The following is a 20,729-nucleotide window of genomic DNA, read 5'->3' on the forward strand; positions in this document are numbered from 1 at the left end:
CAACCAACCCAATCAACCAACAGAACCAATCAAAGACACCACCCACTAGCCCCCTGCCCCACACACATAAAAACTGAAACCATCAAAGTCCCTGCCCTCATTAACAAAGATAATATCTAGTAGCAAATACTTGGAAAGTAAATGGATGTCTAGATTCAGTCAGTGACAGCAGGGGTGACAGCTGGGGACAGACACAGCTTCCCATTTTGTAATACTGTAATACTGTTCAGCACTGCCTTAACCCAAATTGATTTCACTGACTTTAAGATTCCAGGCTTTTTGTCTGACAAATGTCACACTTGTGTACAAGCGTTTGTACTTTATTTAGAATGCCAGTTTAGAGGGTTGCAAGAAAGAAAAAGGACTAGTGTGTCTGGGTAAGCTCTGGGAAAGATTACCTTTGAGCAGAGTGGTCAAAACCTCTCCAAGAAAGCCGCCAGGTGGCACCTGTAAGGCGCAGATGGGGAGAGCCATTTGCCCCACCCCCATAGCCTGGACTATCCAGGCTACCCCTCACCCCGCGGGCTTGTTCGCGAGGAAGTGGGGGAGTTTCAGTCTCTTTCCAGACAGCATAATTACACACCCAAATTTTCTGACACCTCAAACACACCGAGGGCGGATTGTCTCCACACAACCAGGTTGTCAAAGGCACTAGCCTGGCGGTTGGGAGCACTCGCCACTCTGCCAGGTGGGGAGTGGCTGTGGGCTGCTCCTGTGCCCAGGTCTGCTCAGCCCGGGTCTGGGGAGAGACACTGGCAAGGGCGAAACAGTTCTCAGGACCCTGACACGCAGAAGTCATCAGAACGTGGGACAGAGCTTCACACTCCTCTAACACCCAATCTTCCTCACAGGGACAGTCAGTCAGTAGGGACCAGTTTGAGCCACCTTCTTATGTCCCTCTACATTTCCCTCTTTCTGCAGCCGCTTCTACTATCCGGGTCGCACTGTGACTGCCTTGAGCCATCCCAGCTTCGTCCCTGTGATCCCGCACCCCAGGGTGGGCAGCTGCCCCCAGAGACAGCGCAGAGTCTGAGTGGCGGGTGTCAGTAAACAGAAGCAGCGTGTTGTGGTCATTTCGAGCTGTGCAGTCGGGCCACCAACTCCATCTGTGGCAGGGAAGCGAGCTGCATCAGTTGCGAGACTGCCGCTGCTCCTCTTTGGTGGCTGGTTTGTGACATTGGGAGGAGACCGCTCCGAGGGAGTGAGCCTACGACAACGAGGAAGAGAGGCAAGGCGTTGGGGGTGGGGACGTGGCGACAGTGCCAGGGGGCGTGTGAGCTGCGGGCGAGGAGCAACTTCTCCCGGGCGCGCGCTGCGGGGCGGCGGGCGGAGCGTGAGCTGCCAGCCCGGAGCGGGGAACCGGGAGCCGGGAGACTCGGCCCGCGCCCTGCACGCTACCATCCTCCGGGTTCCCAGCCCCGGGTGCTGAGCTCGCCGCTATAAATAGCAGGTTACAGCTTCTGCTTGGGCGCACACGCTCTCACTGGAGAACGCAGGAAAGTCATCCTGAAAAGTGTCTGCCGCTGCTATCGCCCCCTACTCAGCCTCTGCAAGAGGTAACATCCTGCCTGGGATCCTGGGGCTCCGGGGAGGGAATTTTGCAGGGTGCGGTGGGTGAGGATGGGTGAATCCGGAGGCTGTGGTCGCGCGCATCAGAGAGCTCAGGGTGGTGGTGGTGGGGAGTACGTCCTGCCTGAGAGGCAGCTGGTGTGTTTCTTATCAAGTTTCCCAGCTTGCAGCCGCGATGTCCCCTCAGCCTTGCCTCCCAGGGGGTGACTGCTGGTGGTACCCCTGTGACCCTGATTACTGTCTAGTGGAGCTTGCTCGGTCTGACACGCACTCGTGAAAAGACACACACGCACACGCACACGCACACGCACACGCACACGCACACAGGCACACACACTCACACACACACACACACACACACACACACACACACACACACACACACACACACACACACACACACCAGTCCCAATCCCCAGGTGACACTAAGCTCTGGCCCAGCTGACCTACCCAGGTTATGGTCCCCCTAAGCGGTTCTTAAAAGATGCTGCAGCGACTGAAGTGCTTAGGGGCTGCTTCTCAACCCTAATCCCAGTCATCAGCTGCCGCCTTCTGCCTTCTTCAGAGGAAGTGGTCCTGGTCCTTAGGACAAGGAAGGGATGCTGGGGTAGCAGTTGATTAAAGAGTTCTCTCTCCCTGGCCATCTCCAGCCCCACCTTCAACAACTCGTGCTGCTCTTGCCCCCAGGTCAGGCCTGTTTCCCCTAGGCTACCTTCATGTTCTACCTACCCCAAAGAGGAGTCAAGGAGTTAGAAAATCAGGGCCTCAAAGTCAGAGTGGGTGGTGAGAGGGAGTCTCAAATTGCACTACAGCCTCCTTGAGCTTATCTGGCCTCTCTGGCAGGGCAAGGAGCCTGAGTAAATCCAGGAGCCTGCTGCTAGTATGGACTTTCAGCGTGGCAAGCAGCTAGTTCTAGATGATGCTAGAGCCAGAAGCACCTGTGTTTGTCGCTCTCCGCCTTTGATTTCCCTTCCCTCTGGGGAGGTGGTTTCTGCCCCAGAGGACACCCGGTGATTTCTGTTTGGAGACAGAAGCTTTATAGGTGAGGATATGCATATTGATGAGGTAGTTGCAGCCACACAAAACTTACTGGAAAAACCCAGAAGAGAGAGAGGTGGCAGTTGCTGTTAGGGGACTGAGGTTGACTATGTAATTCCGGCAGCACCAGCTTACCAGGGAAACCCTGCGGGACATTCGATCACACTGGGTTTTATGATGCAGAGTGTCTTTCTTTGTTTATCTTTATGTTTTTCTTTTTCCTGATTCTGGCTTCCTCCCTCTTTCTAAAATGACATTTGAGGTCATTATGTGGGTGTTACATTTTGCTTACATTTTCCCTCGGTATGAAAGAAGTTATTTATAAAGGAGTAGCTCTATAAACTACATGAAAGTGCAGACGACAGGGATGAAATGACCTCTCATACGATGGGCACTAGGTGGCCCCTTTTATAGGAGTACATCTACAGTTAGAGGACCTTGCTTGCACAGGAATTTTCTTGATGAGTTCTAGAATCAGAATGATATCAATCTGGCTTGGTTGAGAGACTTAGCAACACAGTGGCTGCCTGATGTTGTGTTAGAGATAGAGTTAGGAGAGGTTTGGACAAGTGGGCACTGTCAGCTCACTCACTGTGGGAGGAAATACATTAGCTCATGTTCTCTGGGATATACTCCAGGGAAACATTGACATGAAATCACAGTAATTGATCAGAGCCTCTGGGTTCAGCACATGGGCCTTAAACTCAAACCTGTAGGAGTTGCAGTAAGTTAAAATGCTTCTGCAGAGAAAAAGAAAGGAAAGAAAGAAAAGAGAAGAAAAGAAAAAAGGGGGTGTATTATGAGAGTCCTGTGTATGTGAGAGAGAATGTGTTTCTGAACACTGTGTATATTTTGTGGGTCTTTCTTGGGGGAGGCTCTTTTTCTTCTATTTTTGGTTTTTGTTTTGCCTTATTTTATTTTATTATATTATTTTTCTTTAGGTGCCTGTTTTCTAATGAGAGACAGAGGGGTGTGGATTCAGGTGGGAGGGGGTGGGGGAATCTCTTAGGAGTTGAGGATGGGAAACTGCAATCAGAATATTATGTATGAAAAAACTATTTTCATTAAAAGAAAAAAATAGAAAAAAAAGAATGTTTTTCTCCCGTGAGTTTCTCTCAGTGGTGACTTAAGAGATGGTTCTGGAAAGGCTTTGAAATATGATGGTGATGAGAGACTAAGGGCTCTGTGTCATTGGGAAACATTTACTGACTGATTTTTAACATTCTAAATTGTATTCTCACTGATGAGGTAAACCAGTACTTATTTGTGATAAACTGATGGCCAATAGAATGTTTGATGCAGGGTTCTGTTCTGACTAAGTGAGAACAGCTTGATAAACTGAGTCTTGGCCCTCAAAACATGTAAAGAATTAGCAGAGTTCTGGGCAGAAGGTACTCTTAGGAGATTGGCCTCAGCTCCACTCTGAGGATGCAGGTCAGTTGAATGACTTTAAGTCTTACAAGATTCTTTTGTCAAAATATTACGTGACTCTAGTACTGTAGACAAGTCAGTCAGCTTTGGTTAGAAGATGATGCAATTCCATCTTAGTTTTCTGAAATGGAAAGTGAAATTAAGCTCTGGAGAAGCCAGCTATTTGTTCTACATTATGTAAATTTAAAGTTCCTGATTTCTCTTCTGCAACCTTGCAGTGTCTTCTAGTTACTAGTCAGGTCAGTCCCCACATGGGGAATGGTTAACATTCACGGTCTCCAGGCAAACTCCTAGAAGGCAGGTCCATGAAAGACAGGAACAGCTCATCTTATCTCTTAGCAACCAAGTAGACATCAGTTTCCAGGTAAGCATCCAGCATCTGAAAACACAAAGTCCAAACAGGAGAAAATTGTAATTAGTAAGGAAAATGCTTACTGAGTATCTGCCATCTTTGCTTTTTCCACTCAGTGGTGCTAATAGTTAGGAAAACAAATCTCATATGTTTTATAATCTGCACGGAGTAAACATCTGCCATTCATACAACACTTTCAATTTGAACATGTAGTCACATGTTCAAAGCATGTATTTTCTATATTTTGTATATTATTTTTTTAAAGTGACCGATTGCTCTCTCTAAAGATCTAAGGAACATACTCCAAAAGCCACGTTATTGTTTTTCTCTTTTTGTATGTAGCATTAGAAATCTCCTTAGCAGATACCTATCCCACATGTACTCCAATATTCAAGCTGTTCAATACATAGTTTCAGCATAAACATTTCTCTATAGATAAATCTAAAGGATAATGCTATAATTGAATGTTTGCATGTAAGATTCATGCAGTCTTTATGTTTCAGAACTTTAGTTGTAGTATGTACCTAAGAAAGATACTGAGACAGCGGAAAACATATGGAAGCTCTCAGAGTCTCAGGTGTGGCCATCTTTGGAGTCAAGATTTCTCAGTTCATTCTCTTCATGCATTTTAATACTTCATCTGGCAATAAAAAAGATTTTAAAATGCTTGCTTATGGTGAGGCTGCAGAGAAGGCTTAGCACTTCGCAGAGGACCTAGGTTTGACTCCCAGCATCTACATGGGTTCAGCTCACAAGGTCTTTTAGTTCCTGTTCCAGGGGATCTGACACCTTCTTATGACTTTCTTCAGATATCTAGATACACATGGTTCACGCAAAACCTATACAGCACACATACATATACACACATAAAAGAAATGCTATGATGTTTCGTGGATTCTGACTAAATCACAGACTAATCAGTCTGTGACTGTTGAAGGAGTTGTCTTTTATGCAAGGCACTCTGGTGGCCCATATCATTTACCCTGTGAGTATCTCATTATGGTCAATCTGCACAAGGCCTATAGATTATGGTTGTGAAGTCTTGAATTTACATCTTTCCAGCTGTCTTTGTAATTTTGCTGACCTGTGGGTATCACCACAGCACACTGCAGCACTTTTAAGTAATATTTTCCAGACTTGTTTTCTGAGGCATATTTGGAGTAAGTCTGCCCTGCATTATGCAGCTATTGTCGCTACACGCCTTAATGGTATGTTGGGGACCATGCAGAGGAGTAAGTGAGTGAGTAAAGGACATTGTGAGTTTCTCAAATCATAGAGTTTTGATGGAATTTCTTTTGGGAATCATTTAAATCAATAATTTTTATTGGGATAGAGATAACACTTTAAACAAGAGTTTTGTCTATCATTTATCTATTGTCTATCCATCTATCTACCATGTGAATATCTAAACAATCATAACTCTACCTCCCTATCAATATCTACCTATCTATCTATCTATCTATCTATCTATCTATCTATCTATCCATCCACCCATCTGTTTTTCTATTTTCAACAAAGTTATACATCAGGCCTAACAGTGAAATTATTCAATGGTTTTCTCCGATGTTTTCCATTGTTAGGGACTTTGCATTGGACACACAGGCTGTGTTAAAGTCATGTTGATATTGCATCAATGGGGTGACAATAGCCATGAAAAACTTCTTCCAAAATGGTATGAAAGCCTTCTATACACTGTTTATATGTTTATATATTATGTTTTAATTTAAAATATCACAGAAAGAAAATGACATTTTTTACTTCTCAAAAGACTGAGTTTTTAAAGGTTGAGCGGTTGTAGTTTAAAGAGACCTCTCAGAATTGTTCACTATGAAAATTCTAACTGAATGAGAACTGGAAATGCCCTGTAGGGTGAGACTAGGGCCTCTAGCCTGAAGTCTCTGGGTTCAATCCCACCACTGTGGCAAACGAATTGCTTTAGTTCGGGTTTCTATTGTTTCAGTGAAACACCATGACCAAAAAGCAAGTTGGGGAGAAAGGGGTATGTCTGGGTTCTACTTCTGCATCTCTGTTATAAAAGGAAGTCTGGACAGGAACTTAAACAGGGCAGGAACCTGGAGGCAGGAACTGATACAGAGGCCATGGAGGATGCTGCTCACTGGCCTGCTTCCCATAGCTTGCACAACCTGTTTTCTTATAGAACCCAGAACTACTAGCCCAGGGGCTGGCACCACCCACAATGGGCTGGGCCTGTCCCTGCCAGTTACTAACTAAGAAAATGCTCTACAGATGTATGTATAGTCTGCTCTTATGACGGCATTTTTTTTCTCAATTAAGGTTCCCTCCTTCCAGAGAACTCTAGCTTGGAGCAGGTTGACATAAAGCAATTCAGCACATGAAAACAACAACAAGCCCGCCCCCCCCCCCCAATAATAGCAATAATAAAAATCTAACGCTCATCCAACTATCTGAGAGCTTTTTGAGTTGAAAATATAGGTCCCTAGTAAAGCACTTGCCTAAATCGAGGAAGACCTTGGGAAGTCCCCGGCACCACACAATGAACTAACTAGAGCTTTTACAATTACAGTTGGTGGTTTGAGTAGGAATGTTACAGTCCCAGGATTTGAGAGGTTGAGGCAGGAAGACTGCCATTCTAGAATATAATGCTAAACACATGTTCTCCCCGGCCGTCAAAGTCCTCCACAGTGAGCTTGTTCTTAGCCTTTTCAATGTAGTTCTTGTTTAATCGTTGTTGGTTGCTCTGCCAGACAAAGCCAAGAGGAACAATCACTGACGAGTTTCCCAGTACATAAAAAGTCACTCAACCTGAGGGAAGCGAAGTAAAACTGAGAGTCAGCAGCATGTTAACCCAAGGTTATAACCTGTGAGCCTGAGAAGAGACTTCGGCAGTTTGCAAGGACACATTAAAGTTTCATTTATAATTATTTAATACCATCCTGTGCCTCTCCAAACACTTTTGTATGACCCACTCACTAGATGTGTCCTGCTTACAGATGAATGTTTTTAAAAGCATTTTTAAGAGTTTACAAATTTTTATTAATAATATTTTTGTAATTTTAGGTGTGTATGTGTGCATGCATGAGTGTGTGTGTGTGTGTGTGTGTGTGTGTGTGTGTAAATGCACTCAGTCCTGAACATGGAGGTCAGAAGGGAGCATCTGCTATCCTCTGTCCTTCTCTAATTATTCCTTTGACGGAGGGTGTCTCTTGAACACTACCATTCTCTGGGCCAGGCTGGAGCCATCAAGCTCCCGTTGTCTCTGCTACCTTTGGGGATGAGGTTTCAGGGATGCTCAGGACAGTGGGCTTGGCATGTGCGTGCTGTGACCTGAATTCTGGTCCTTGTGATCGTTCCTAAGCGTTCACTCAGCCATCTCTCTAGCATCAACTATAAAATACTTTGCTAGGTGAAGAACAGTGTAAAAATGTCAGTTTTACGTGGCATTGTACACCTGTAGTCCCAGCATTCAGGAGACGGAGGAAGAAAGATCTGGAAGAGTTCACTGCCATTCTTGGCAGTGGGTCGAAGGCCCTGTGGGTAACAGGGAACTCTGTCTCAAAACAAACAAACAAACAAATGCCCACCTTAGCTGGTGACATAGCTCAGTGATAAAGCAACTTGTCTAGCATAGAAAAACCTTTGGATTCAATTCCAATTACCACACACACAAATACCACCTTAAAACAAAGCTTTTCCTCTCTTCATTAACAAAACCTACAGATTTTTATATTTACTTATCTACTTGGATGTGTCTTAATGAGACCGGTCACTTTCAATGGCATGTGTTATTTCTTCTGTTTCAATAGACTTTTTTGTTTCTTTCTGCTGAAACCTTAAGGTTAAGTGTGTTTCCCCACTGTCCTCTGGTAAAGTTGTTTTAAAATACATCATTCCCTCCTCCCATAGCTGTCCACGGAAGGCTGACATTACAGACATTCGGCACCAGGTGGCAGTATGCAGCTCTTAGCTGCTGTGGGTCATCTTCACTGCATTCATTTTTAAAGCCCTTCTTTTAAGCTATTATATTGTGGGAGTTAACGCACATGAACCTTATAATTGTATTTTGGAGATCTGTCATTTGAAATACTTTAACGATTTGATTGTAATATTTTAGCATACCCTGCTTTTATGTGGAGTCTGCATACCTGGAGAACTCTTTGGAATTAATTGAATTAAATGTGCCAGAATTTTGCTTATGAGTGAGAAGGAAAGGAAAAATTAAATGAACATGGCAAAAATAAAGGTGTATGGTCAATCTAAAAACAGACACCGTGGTACCCATTATACACGCACATTTGAATCTTAACCCTTTCATAACACACTCCGACTTTCCCCCTAGGAATCACAGACTATCATGCTTCCCCTGAGCCTCCTCCCTGTTGTACCTCATCGGTACAACCAACCAACCAACCAACCAACCAACCAACCAACCAACCAACCAACAAACAAACAAACCTTACAAGTGAGTAGAGCATCACTAAGAAAACGGAGATGAGAGGATAATAAGTTAACCTTCATCCTAGGATACACAGCAAGGCCCTTCCTTAAAATAACAAAATAAACAAATGAAAAGCAACACTACCAACAAAACAACAGGAAGGAAGGAAGGAAGGAAGGAAGAATGGAGGGAAGGAAGGAAAAAGAAGAAAGGAAGGATGGAAGGAAGGAAGGAGAAATGACAATGTTAATGCCTCCGTTATCCTAGAACACGTTCTGTCGTATGATGGTAAGAGAGCAAACTGGACCAGCTCTGTTGTGCTTACGGTTTATTGGTGATTATGCAGGTGAGAGTTACTGAAAGTATTTCTTCTTTGTCAACCTGGTTGTAGACTTGCCTCTCTGTAGGTGAATGATTATGAGTCATAACATTGTTAATCAGCTCATTCATAAGTACAGCAGGATGGAGCAACTGCATCGTCTCCCTTGCTGGATGCCCTGGCCTTTCAACCGTGTTCGCTGCGTGTTGCTATCGCAGGGATGGAGGTCAAGGGGAAGAATCATCAACCGAAGCTGTTAATTACGAGATTCATTAATAAAGATATTTTATTATGTAAAACTTCGAAGCTCATAAGTCTAGATCAGTGGACTCCTGTCTACTCCATAGGCTGATGCTATAGCTGTCCACTCAGGACCAGTGAATTCTTGTCTACCCTGTACCCAGGTGCTGTGATTATCCAGTCAGGACCAGAGGGTTCCTACCTACCCCATAGCCATAGGCTGTGGTTGTCCAGTCAGGACCAGTTTTATTTCATCTGTAGTCCCTTGCACTTTCTAATCTCTTTGGAGTGTGGGAACAAACTATAGAAATCATATCCAAGGAAGCGTACCTATAAAACAGTTCTTTACAAATGCTTTCTTGCCTGGGATGTGTTCACAGATTCCTTCTCTTTTATTTGTCTCCTTCTTATCTTATGCAACAGTGAGAGCGAGGAATGCTGATGCCCAGGAGAGTGAATCAGAGCGTAATGGAGCCATTCTAGCCTATTTCACTTCTTTATTTTCTCCACTCATTATTTTCCTGACTCAAAGTGACATGAGCCTCCATTAACACATGTAGTGGACAAGTGAAGTCTAAAGAGGCAGAAAGACATCACCCAAATCAACATTGTTAGCATTTTATATTCCTTTCTAGAATTTTCTATGATTCCCTTGCAATGATTATAGTGTATTTGTGAGTGTTTGTTTTGTTTTAATTTAAAATTCTCTCCTCCTAGCTTAGATACTGATTGATACTTGTTATCTGCAAGGTACTCTGTTAGGCTATAATACTCTGTTCATAGCAGTGAATAACAAAGATGGCCACTTTCCCCACGCTCTCAAACACATCAAGTTGAAAAAAGTTGTTAATGTAGAAGCTGAGGAGTGGCTCATTAGGTCAAGGTGCTTGATGTACAACACTGAGGACTGACTGGGTTTGTATGTCCAGAGCCCATGTAGAAGCTGGCACATAGAGCATGTGTCTGGGCACATGTCTACAATCCCAACACTACTGGGGAGATGGGAAGCAGAGACTGAATTCCTGGACTCCATGATCCAGCTAGCCTGGCATACACAGCAGAAAAGTTACCATATGACCTTGCCTCCAAAATGGTGGAAGGTGAGGGCAGATACTCAAAGCTGTCCTCTGATTGTCACATGTCCATTGTGGCATGCACCAGCATCTGCACATATGAATACATCCCATACACCACACACACACTAATTCAAAAGATGAGGATGAATTTATCAATGGAAGCTAAGACTGAGATCTTCCAGAGGCCATTCATAACACAAGTCCTATTGCCGATGTCCATGTTACACACTCACTCTGGGTGGTAGCTACAGAGATTGGTGGTCTTATGACTCATTTGTCGTTGATGCCTTTAATTCAGTGCTGGGAATTGAACCAGGGCATCATATGTATTATTCTTTCATGAAGATTTATTCCTAGACACTCCCATTTTAAAAGTTAGGAATTGTTCTTTGAGGATGTTAACCAACCTACCCAAGATCACACAGCTGGGTAGTAGTGGAATGGATGTATGACTCAAGTTGATTCTAGTTTAAGAACTAGACTTCAGAATCTAGAAAGATGGCTCATTGACCAAAATACTTGTTGAGCAAGCATGAATACCTGAGTTTGGATGCCCAGGACCCATGTCAAACTTGGGGTGGAGGGTGCAGGTTATATACTTGTAACTGCAGCATGATGGGGAGGTGGGCATAGACAGGGGTGGCCTGCTGCTCCCTGGCCATCCAGCAGAGCCTAGACAAAAAGCTTCAGGCTTTCTGAAAGACCCCACTTCAAAAACTAATGTGGAGACCTCTGGCCTCTACGTGTGCATGCATGGATGAACGTACTTGTACAGACAGGTACACTTACATGCACATAAAATGTACATGCACACACGAAATAAAATATAATCTGGGCTTTTACATGACATATTTCTTTTCCATGGTTCTGCTGAGTGAGGCTCAATATTGTGTATCCCTTATTTTCAGCTGCAGGTTATAATGCGATGCTAATTTGTGTGTTTAGCTTGGTTGTACATTGAGACCCTGCATTTTCTTTCACCAAACTGTCTTTTTATGTAGAGGTGATATTGGACTTTGGCCAATTATGTTACTCACATCTTCTTTGTGTATATAAGTTGAAAATATGGTTGTGGTTAAACTGAATATTTAGTTTTTCCCATGACGTTTTTGTGTATAAAAACTGTATTTTTTTAATCAGCAAAGAAGTTTCTGATTTGCCTAAGTTGATTTAAAATTATTCATATTTACTTAGTAAATGCTTTGTATTTCTCACATAGTCATCATTTTCCCGTGGATAATATGAAATAAGCAACCCATTGAAATTCCTCTTAAAATGGGCATTTTCTTATCAGAGCAGTCTTTAAATATGACACTTACCCTCCACTTCATCTCCCTTTTATCAGTGGTACCAAACATCTCCTTAGTCTGCAAGTGCACACATGCAGATGCTCCCTTAGTCTGCAAGTGCACACATGCAGATGCTCCCTTAGTCTGCAAGTGCACACATGCAGATGTTCCCTTAGTCTGCAAGTGCACACATGCAGATAGATGTTCCCTTAGTCTGCAAGTGCACACATGCAGATGCTCCCTTAGTTTGCAGATGCACACATGCAGACGCTCCCTTAGTCTACAAGAGCACACACATGCAAATGCTCCTACATTTGCCTTTCGTGGGCTTTCAGTTCCCCTATACTTACTTTGCTCTGGTGGCTTTTTCAGTTCCTTTACGAATACAACCCAGCATTGAATGCCATTTTTATATTTCTATGTCCTGTACATCTGAGACTTCTCTTTTTAGTACTTTTCCCCTCCCCTCCAATGTCTGTAAGACACTCTCATTGATCTTTCTTCCAAATTAATTTTAGAATAATTTTGTAATCCAATATACTTTAAGGTTTTAATTGAGTCTTATTGAATGGATAAATAGGATTAAGGAGAACTGACACTGTTTAAAGATGCAGTCTTATCTAAATCTCACTGACAGCTTGATTTTGGCAACTCTTCCTGCTGTGGCCTCAGACACAGCGCAGACAGCAAGCATGCGCCTGAGTGTTTCCTCGGTTTATCCTCCGCTCTCAGAATGACCAAGGCACAAAGCCTCAGGATCCTGTGACCTTGGCTTTCACTCTTCACTAGTTTTCAATCAAATGATATTGGCCATTTTCAGCTGTTTGTTTTCATTTTGTTTTTAGTGCTATTGTATATCACTGGCTCTCAGTATTGCAGGGTCCTATGGATAGAGACACAGGAAGCCTGAAGGCTACAACCTTGAGTTCAATATATATTTGTTTTAAACTATTCTTTAAACTACTCTGCATTCAGTACAAATATTTAAATGATAATATCAACCATAGGTCAGTTTTTAAAATCAGATAACTAATTAGGTCTTACAATACAGCCCAAAAGTATAGACAATTTGGTATAACAACGATATAAATTGCAACAGATATTGCTCAGGGGAGATTTTATTTCTTGTATTAAATCTGACAAAATTACCTGTAAGATAATCAACCCTGGCTTGTTGTAAATGTGTGTCTGGGTTGGTTGTCTTGCCTGAGGCTATTGTTTATTTTGTGGAATTAGCTATACTATTCCTAAAAACAAAAATTACCCAGAAATATTTCTATACACACAATTTGCTTATGTGTTTCTCAAGTGCTACCTCACCATCTATTCTAACACTAATCCTTTGACCTGGGAGTAGAAAACCATTTGCATATTCAAAGAAGGAAAGCCTTTGTTTTCTCAACAGGAGTCATCTCCATTTTATTTTTTCTCTCTCTGACTGGAGGACTTCATCTGCTTGGGATAGTCTCAGGCAAGTGCTTTTTTTCAAGGGGTCTTCAGGTCTGTGTCATGCCTACACCTGTAGTCACCTTATTTTAAGGACAGCCGCTCTGTGCAATGGGGATTGTTTACAGGATGGAACTGCTATTCTGAGCTATGAACTTTGGCGTTGTGCAACAATCAGCTTTATCTGTCTTTTAAAAACTGCAGTGGCTTCCGCACAGGTGGGTTGCCAGGTCAGAATCTACTGACATACATGGCTAGGTAATTGAATCCGGCAACAGGTGAAGGGTTTCTAACTGGCTTCTGATCATTTGCTGTTGTTCTGTACTGTTTTGAATGCTTATATTTGCTTGCGTGTTTGAAGCAGAGATGAAAACCCTCCCAAAGCCTCAGGGGAGTTTCTCTCCCACTTGTCTAAAGTTCTTTGGCAGAAGGTCTTGGTGATGTGATGCTGAGGAGAAGAATGTGCAAGAGGAACCGAGGATGCTGTCAACCGAAGACAGCGCACTAGTGTTTTAAATCACACATTTATTTGGGTTCTCATGTACAAAAAGCAAGCTAGCTGGTTAGACTAGCTGAGTCAGCGAGTTTGGGGTTCAAGGGAGAGACCCTGTCTCATTATATACAGTGGAGAGCAAACAAGGAAGACACCCAATGTCAACCTATGGCCTCCACACATGCATCTACATATGCATGTATTCTACATACATATACATGTAAAAAAAGAAAGAAAAAAAGAAAGAAAGAAAAACTCATGTTGATAAGTTTTTTTTTCTTCTTCTATCATACTGGTTCACATAAAGATTATTTACAATAAAACACTTGGTGAAAATTCAGTTTCAGTTCAGCAGGATTCTCTGAGTCTCTATTTCCACATTTTATTTTCTGATGAACAACATACTGATTCGCTCAGCTCTGAGGTGCCCCAGTGCTAAAGGCAGGAGGGACCCAGATAAATGGTATTGTTGGGTAACAACTCCACAAACACATTTGGAAAGTGGAGGGAGAGTGGTAGGCTGCAGTCTTTCAACAGTCTCCCGTGGTCAGGTGAAATGCGAGCTTTATGGAGACAGGGTAGTGTAACTGGAACATCCTATGAATAATAAGCACGTTGGAGAAGTCACCCTGGCCTTGTTGTCCTTTGCTGTCAGAAACTGGGTATTTTTATTTATGTACTTACACTAATTTATTCATCATTTATTCCCTGTGTACTTAAAAAAAAATGACCTGAGATGGTTTGTGGTAAAACCACAAATAAAGACACCAAGGTTTTACAGCAGTTTAATAATAACATCAAAAATGTATTTTCGAGCTTAGCTAAACCTATATGGCATTCAAATTAAATTTATAATATGAGTAATATTGTAGTAGGTGATTTTCCCCTCAGTCAGAAAAATATGATGGGACCTTCACAAACATTCCTTAGATTCCCATGATTTTTCATAGAAGGGGGTAATTCTTTCAGTTATTACTTGATGTCAAAATTTCCACAGGCAGGTTGTATGGGCTGTTGAGGCGAGGCTGGATGCAGAGGAGCTCCCTGGGTGGATCCTATCAAGAACAACAGCTTGCTTTGACACTCATGTTTTTAATCCTGGACGAACACAGAGGACAGCTTTGATTCAGTCCAGGACCTTTGTTTGTGAGATGATGACATCCATATACAATTCCTCTCTGGAAAAACCCTCACAGAGGTACCCAGAGGTGCCTCAGTAATTAATGTCCAGGGTATATCTTTATCCAATCAAATTCAAGGTTGAAATTAAGTATCACAGCTTTCATTCCTTTATTGGGAGTCTTTATTTACTTTTGGTATCATTACTTGGAATTTCAGGTAATCATTTGGGTCTAATGACAGCAGAACTCTTTGTATATAATAGTCTCAACATCATTTCGACGAATGAATGATCAATACAGTAGGATTATTTTACTCAAGGAAAATCACATAGCTGGTCTAACAGTGGAGCTAAAGATCTATATAGACTTGACTTATTAGTGAATTCTTACTATTTCAAGGAGAATTTGGGACTGGAAGAGTCACTCTGTGTGCATGCATACACTCTGTCATGTGTATGGGTTTAAAGGAGCTAGAGAGAGAAAGAATGAAAGAAATGGGAAGAGGGCAATAACACTTGTTCAGGGCCTACCTTATGTCATAAGGGATTTGCTTATCACATTGCTCTGAGTACATTCTGCTTTCCTATAGGACTTTCGTTGCCTGAACATCAGAGCCTATGCAAGGTGGCTCATCACACTTTGGCATCAAAGTGCCAAAATTCTCATCACACTTTGGCAGTGAATTTTGACAAAGACTTGCAAGGTATTTGTATAAGAGTGGTAGGGCCAACTCTTGTTCTGGTGAGGACGAGCAGTTTGGAGGGTTCTTCTTCTCTTTTGTTGCAGTTGTGAGAAAGAACAATAGAAAGTTGAGATACACAGAAGGAAAAAGAAATATATTCACAAGGACACACAAAACAGAACAGTCCATTTTGATGAAAATAATATCAACCCATGTTGGTTTGATATCCTGAGTCATACACTGATTCTTCTCCTCCCCACAGTTGTGTGATCGAAGTATTGATACCCTGTCCTTTCAGGGGAGAGACTTGGTGCACAGAGAGGTAGCTTACCATGTTCCAGGTGCATACGAAGGAACTGGTAGACGGAGGTTTCTGGGTAAATTTCAATTGTCCAGTAGTAGAAGTAGTAGAAGTGAGTACAAAGTTCAGAGTTCAGCCTTCTTCAGCAAAATTTCATTGGGAAAGAAAGTACTTACCCTTCTGCCCCAGTCCCTCAAGGCTTGTGGCCAGGGGGGCAGAAGCAGGGCAAGCTTTGCCTGTTGTTAGTGAACTGACATCGTGATTGGTCCCACCCATGAGGGAGTCTCGCTAAAACAATGCTCATCCGTAGGATTATCTGTCTACTTCAGGTTGTGAAAATGCTTGTTGAAGTTCGACTGGAATCATTCTGTTGAGGACACACCTGATATCTGGAGACTCTGTGGTGATTATGAGCATAAAATTGTCCGGCAGTTGGAAGCCTTTAATCATTCACTTTGATCATTCTAGGCCAAATTTTGTTTCATGGCCTAAAAAAACCATCATAGTTGAAGGAAACATCTGCTGTGCCGTCCACCAGAGCTTTGGAATCCAATCTGCTTTATTTACACGGTCATTTTATGAGCATTGGGCACGCTTAAAAACTCGACTCATTGCTGAATTGTCAACTCTGAACATTTCACATAAGTAGAAATAAATGTTAAATTCCAATAAAGGCACCGGCTAAAGCTCTGTGTAGATGTGGGTAGCTAAATGCAGAACAGCCACTGTATGTGCTGCGTTGTCTTCCCCTCCTGCTGTCTTAGAAGATACATGTTGAGCACAAAATATATTTTATTTTTAAGAAGGCTTTGTTTACCCCAGATGGCACCAATGCTGTTAAGGGTTTATTTGTGCCTCGGTTGCTTATAGTGCAGATATCGTGGGAATTCAGCTACACTGCAAGAACAATGTATTTGGGGAAAAAAAATGAGCACACCTCAGGTGGCAAGTCTTCATTAGGATAAGCATGGACCAATTCTGTCCTACGAAGGATCCTCCGTCTTCTAATGGAAGGCTGTGGTGAACTCTCATTGCATGGTCATTGCAGATCTGTTTGCTGAGCTCACTGGTGAGGTTCAACACAGATGCTTAATCTTAGGAGGAAAAAAGAAAGCTTTCTGGAAACAGGAAGAATTTGCGTGTTCCTTATCATCGTTCATTGAAAACACAAGGGAATGTGTATGTACATGTCCTTTGAATTAATGGATAGGAAGACTCTCCCTTTACCCTAATGAATCCTTGAAGAAGACATTTGCAAAGAAATGACTGAAGTTGCCCCCTGTGGGGAGATTAATGTTTTAATGTGCAAAAGCAGACAACTTGCAATTCTTTTGCTCTGTGGCACTCTGAGCTGTGCAATCTTACAGCCTCACTCTCACTCCATAGCTGTCTTTCAGATAATGTTTGAAGAGTCCAAGGGAGCAGAGCAGCAAGTGCAGGGCCCTCTATGGCCTAGCCTCCAGGATTCAGTCTGCTGCATGAAACTAGACCTCTCTCTGCTGGTAAATACATACCAAAACTATTGACAGCGTCTGACTATCTAAGTGTCTTGGACTTACTACTTGACTCACCAGCACTGAAGCTGGGAAAAGGAAAATGGCATGAGGGAGGAACTCTTACATCATTTTCACATCTTTGGAACCTCTCATTTGTTCATTTCTGAAATAAATGCAGAAATGGTTCCTTTAATAAGTTCTTGCTTGCTCTATTTTGCTGGAGCTTCTTGTCAGTGTTCTTTGGTCTTCTTCCAGGCTGAACTAAATCTGGACATTTGCTCTCAGCTGCAATCCTGCCTGCAGCCTGAAGGACATCTGGTGGGCACTTTCTTCATCTTCTGTGCCTTTCTCTCTCTTCTTTCCTATCATTTTGCAGGTAAACATATTCAATATTTCACTTATTCAAATGAGTAAAACTCCCTTTTTCTCCTTTCTCTTCTCTGGCCACTTCCTCCCTCTTCCCGAGGAGAGAACTAAGAACCGAGGCAGGGGTGTTCAAGATTTCACACAGTTGCCATTTAAGTCTACTCCGACCTCCATCTCCACAGTCCAGAGAAAGCGGGCCATCAAGGTGGTTGAAAAAGAAACTTTATATATTTTAGGTATTTCTGTTTTTAATTTTACTCGATCATTTGGCAGTGTCAGAGACAGTTTTAACTTATTCCTTAAAAATTATTTTTTTGAGTTTCTTGGTACTGAATTCTCTTTAAACTTTAATTTTTTAAAATATAAAATAGCATGCATTACATGCATGCATTATATAAGAAAAACTAAGCATGTCTATGCCTCTCTATAAGCCTCTATTGTTCTGTGATTTGAATGGTGTTAATCATTGGGTCAATTTGACATCTTGTGTTGCTGATTATAGTCTTCGTTTCCACGAACATAACCTATGTCTCTTTGGTAGTATATCTCAGTAGTTCCGTCATTTGTTAACTTGAGGCCTGCTATCTCCTGCGTTACACTTATTCTTAGCTGTCCTATTTGAATTGTATTGTTTAAAATAGCAGCTCTTTGTCGATGGCATTTAGATACAGTATTGATTGTGATGTGTTGATTTTGCTGTCAGATATTTTACTAAATCTCCTTACTCTCCATATTTTCATGCGATTTTATTATTTCCATGTACATTTATTGTAGGGAATGGCTGTTGTTAGAGAATCCTCCTGATTTCTGTTTTCCTCAAACCGTTGTTTATGTTGTTTACCATTGAATAGCACTGTGACACAATTCCTCCTCTCAGCCGCATTTGGAAGACACCATCTCATCATTCTCTGACTGATGTTACTATTGAAAATTGTGCTGCCAGTAGGACTGCCACTTCTCTGTAGTGTCCTGTCCCTTTCTGGCTATGCTGAAGGCCATCCACAAGAAGAGTTGACTCAGGTGTGGCAGTGATGGATGCGAAGTCAGTGGATGCTGCATAAAAGAAGGGTACAGAGAGCAGGTTGGAGCCATGAACTTCTACCACAGGTACAGGCAACTCTGGGCCTCCTTGGAAGGAGACCTGAGTGTAAACACCCAGACTCACTCTCTTCCCACTGGTCTCCTATCTGTTCTCCACTTTGGCCAAACCTGGTCAGAAGGGTCCATAGCATGTGTACTGACTGTGTACTGTGTTCTATATTTCAACTTGACACAAGAGAGAAAGGAGCCTCAGTTGAGAAAATGCCCTCATGAGATCCAACTGTAGGGCATTTTCTCAATTATTGATCAAGAAGAGACGGTCCAATCCATTTTGGGTGGTCTCATCCCTGGGCTGGTAGTCCTTGGTTCTACAAGAAAGCAGGCTGAGCAAGCTATGTGAAGCAAGCCAGTAAGCAGTACCCTTCCATAGCCTCTGCATCAGCTCCTGCTTCCAGGTTCCAGCCCCTGCTTAAGTTCCTGTCTTGACTTCCTCCAATGATAGGCTATGATCTGAAAGTGTAAGCTGATAAACCTTTTTCTTTTCAACTTGCTCTTTGGTCATGGTGCTTTGTCACAGCAATAGAAACCCTAAGTAAGACAGCATGCTGGTCTGATTGTCCACAGATACCAACCTTTGTGTGGTGGGAAGGGTAGATGGGACAGATCCCAGAGGGTCAACACAAGACGTCAAACCTATTTCCATTATCTTTCCTCTTCAGATCTGTCAAATAACTTTCAATATGTCTTGTTTCTTTCTCAAAATTCACTTCTAGCTTTTATTTCTGTAGGCATCTCATAAATATTTATTTTTTGTCTTTTAGATTTGATATCTGAAGTTTAAGTTTCTTATAGATTTTTGTTGATTCTTCCCCTGTACTTTTTTTTTCTCAAGTTTTCAATTCGTATTTTATAAAATATGAGTACAATTTTGGATAATCTTAAAAGTAGTTCTTAAGGAACCCGAGGTTCCTTTTCTCCAGATAGGATTTATTTGTTTCCACAGACATCACAGACCCCCAACCCCCACCCAAGCCCTGTTTGTATGAATAGCTACACTCGAACCCCAGGCTTATGCAAACGAATGATTATATAAAAAGTTCTTTTTAAGAGGCTACAATACTGTTTCCAGCCCAGAGCTTTTCCTATCTTTTCTAAGATATATACAGGGCACTTCCCTTAGAATGCTACAGTTAGGAGCAGGCTTCAAGTACCTGCTACACAGAACATAGGTCCAAGGTCTTAACATCTGTCGTCCTATGCTCAGACCTGAATAACTCAAGATGTGATTCTCTGGTTTTTTTTTTTTTTTTTTTTTTTTTTTTTTTGTTATATGTGTGTGTTATCTCTTACTGATTTCTTGTCATTTTAATTTCTTATGAACTAGGTATTGTGAATGCCTTTAAAACTATCTGTTATCTGAGGTGGAAGCCAGTTTCCTTTCTCATTTCCTCTATGCTTTGTATTTTTCCTGGTGTCACTCTCTTAACAGTCCTTTATGTTTGGAGCATTTCATAACTCTATGCCGTGCCCTCTTCCTATTTAACCTTACAAGTTGTGACTAATTCACAGCCTCCTGTTAGAGACTGTTCACCAATATCTGCCTAGTGTTTAATATAGAATCTACTCTATAGGGAGAGGTCAGTTTGTAATAATTGCATGAATAGGTGATTATAACATGTCCCTTTAGAGTCTGATTGGGTTGAATTATGAATGGGGTGTTGGAAAAGACACAACATCAGAAGGCCGAAATGATCCCACTTTATGTCAGTTTCCTGAGGGGGTTGTTTCTCCTCGCGGGAGCTATATTTTTGACTTTTGACTTGTCTATAGCTCCATCCTGTAGAAAAGCTTACGTGTTTTTGCTGTTTACTTTAACTCTAGGTATCTCTGCTGAGTGTGGTTTGGGAGCTCTCAGCAGTTTCAGAAGTGCTGGGGTATTTTCTTCTGTGAGTGGGGATATTGTTGAATCTCTTTTAGTAGATTTTGGTGAATTATTGTTGGCTTTTTTCCCCCCAATTAACATGAGGACCTTCTAGTTTATGAGTGACTTTA

At 42.2% G+C, this 20,729-nt stretch overlaps 1 protein-coding gene across 6 annotated transcripts in view; it reads left to right on the forward strand.

The window, feature by feature from the left end:
* The first annotated feature begins 1,432 nt into the window (after positions 1 to 1,432).
* Inpp4b (inositol polyphosphate-4-phosphatase type II B) overlaps positions 1,433 to 20,729 on the forward strand; it is a 702,669-nt gene continuing 683,372 nt past the window's right edge. For all 6 annotated transcript variants that reach the window (XM_034522353.2, XM_076915453.1, XM_076915455.1 and 3 more), the window contains exon 1: positions 1,433 to 1,556. The gene's annotated coding sequence lies outside the window, so the exon portion shown is untranslated. The remainder of the gene's footprint in view (positions 1,557 to 20,729) is intronic.

The sequence above is a fragment of the Arvicanthis niloticus genome, chromosome 18 (assembly GCF_011762505.2).
Source record: "Arvicanthis niloticus isolate mArvNil1 chromosome 18, mArvNil1.pat.X, whole genome shotgun sequence".
NCBI lineage: Eukaryota > Metazoa > Chordata > Mammalia > Rodentia > Muridae > Arvicanthis > Arvicanthis niloticus.